Raw genomic sequence first — 2401 nt, forward strand, 5'->3', positions numbered from 1 at the left:
GTATTTCAGCCCTTTGTCAAAGATCAGCTGACCATAGGTCAATGGACTGATTTCTGGGTTCTCAATTCTGTTCCACTGGGGTATATGTCAGTCATTGTACCAATATCAGGCTGTTTTATATCTGTGGCTGTATAGTAGGTTTTGAGATCCAGGAATGTGAGAGCTCCTACTTTGTTCTTGTTCAGGAGTGTTTTGCTTATCTGAGGTCTCTTTCCTTTCCATATAAAATTGGTGATTGATTGTTCCATGTCATTGAAGAATGGTGATGGAATCTGGATCAGAATTGCATTGAATGTATAGATTGCTTTTGGTAGTATTGACACTTTCACAATGTTCAATCTGCCTATTGAACATAGATTGAACAATCTGCCTATTCAATCCATGAACATGATATGTTATTCCATTTATTTTAAACTCTCTTACAGTTTCTGGAAGTAGTGTTTTGTGATTTTCTTTATATATGTCTTTGTGTTCCTGGTAAGATTTATTCACAAGTATTTTTTTCTTTTTGGTAGCTATTGTAAATGGTGTTGATTTCCTTTTCAGAGACATCTTTATTGGTGTAGCAAAATCTAACTGATTTTTGTATGTTGATCTTGTATCCTGCACTATGAAAAATCTTTCAATAAGTTCCAGTAGTTTTCTTGTTGAGTCTCTTGGGTTTTCTATGTATAAGATCATATCATCTGCAAATAACAATAGTTTTACTTATTCCTTACCAATTTGGATGCCTTTGATTTCCCTTTTTTGCCTTATACCCTAGCTAAGATTTCCAATATAATGTGGTATAGAACTGGAGATAGAGGGCTATCTTGTCTGGTTCTTATTCACAAGGGGAATAGTTTCAGTCTCACACCATTAAAAATAATGCCGGTATACTAATGTTTTGCAAAATAATGTTTTGTATATATGCTCTTTATTATGTTAAGGAATTTCCCTCTTTTCTTATTTTTCTGAGAGATTTTATCAGGACTGTGTGTTAGATTATATCAAATGCCTTTTCTGCTCTATTGATACGATTATGTGACATTTTTCTTTATCTTACTTATGTTATGGGTTATACTGATTGTTTTTCTAATGTTGAACCATCCTTGCATAGATGGTATGAATCTCACTTTATCATGATATATTATTTTTTGAGGAAGTCAGCCACAGGGATCCAGGTGCAGAGAGGGAAATCAGGCACACCCAAAACAGCAGTGAGGGAGAGCAGAAAAAAAGGGGATTAAAAGCCAGGAACCTGGACAGAGGAGCAGTCAGATGCAGGGATCCAGGTGAGGAGAGGAACTCAGCCACATCCAAAGCAGCAGTGCAGGAGACCAGGAAAAAGGGGATTAAAAGCCTGGAACCCTGACAAGGAGCAGTTAGTCACAGGGATCCAAGTACGGAGAGGGAAATCAGGCACACCCAAAGCAGCAGTGAGGGAGATCAGGGAAAAAGGGATTAAAAGCCAGGAACCTGGACAGAGGATGAGTCAGCTACAGGGATCCAGGTGAGAAGAGCTAACTCAGGAAAGCCCAAAGCAGCAGGGTGGGAGAGTGGGAGAAAGGGGATAAAAAAAGCAGGAACCTGGAGAGAGGAGCAGTGAGCTACAGGGATCCAGGTGAGGGGAGGGAAATCAGACATGCCCAAAGCAGCAGGGCAGGAGAGTGGGAGAAAGGGGATAAAAAAGCCAGGAAATTGGACAGAGGACCAGTCAGCTGCAGGGATCCAGGTGAGGAGAGGAACTCCACGCCCAAAGCAGCACGGTGGGAGAGTGGGAGAAAGGGAATTAAAAGGCCTAGGAATCTGGACAGAGGAAGAGTTAGCCACAGGGACCCAGCTAAGAATGGTATGAGAGGTTTCCAACAGGGAGGCAAACATGTCTGTTGGTTTGTCCTACCATGGTGAAGAGTTGATGTGAGTTTTGAGGCTGAGCCACTGGTGTTTCTAACCCAGTGGAATGCACATGGTGCACAGGTATCAGCCTAGCTCACAGACTGAGGCAAACTAAGAAGAAGGAGGAGGCCATCCACTTCTCAAAGAATTGGGCAGGGAAAACCTTATGAATAGCAAAGAAACACTGTTTGATACATTACAGCACAACTTTATGAATAGTCTGGTTAGGTTAGAAGGCTCTCACAATAGGACTGGGAAAGAGCTGCATCATCTGAGTAAACCCAGTCTTATTCCTATGGATAAGGCAAAGCTTTTGAGACCTCCATTGGCTGATGTGGCACCACTCAAATTGAAGAGAAACAGCTGCCGACATCCATTAATCATCAGAACATGGAATGTATGAAGTATGAATCTAGGAAAATTGAAAGTTGTCAAAAATGAAATGGAACACATAAAGATTGATATCCTTGGCATTAGTGAATTGAAATGGACTGGTTTTGGCCATTTTGAATCAGACAACCAT

Source organism: Orycteropus afer, unplaced genomic scaffold, assembly GCF_000298275.1.
Source record: "Orycteropus afer afer isolate SDZICR_OR568_19922 unplaced genomic scaffold, OryAfe1.0 scaffold00595, whole genome shotgun sequence".
In the NCBI taxonomy this organism is placed as follows: Eukaryota; Metazoa; Chordata; class Mammalia; order Tubulidentata; family Orycteropodidae; genus Orycteropus; species Orycteropus afer.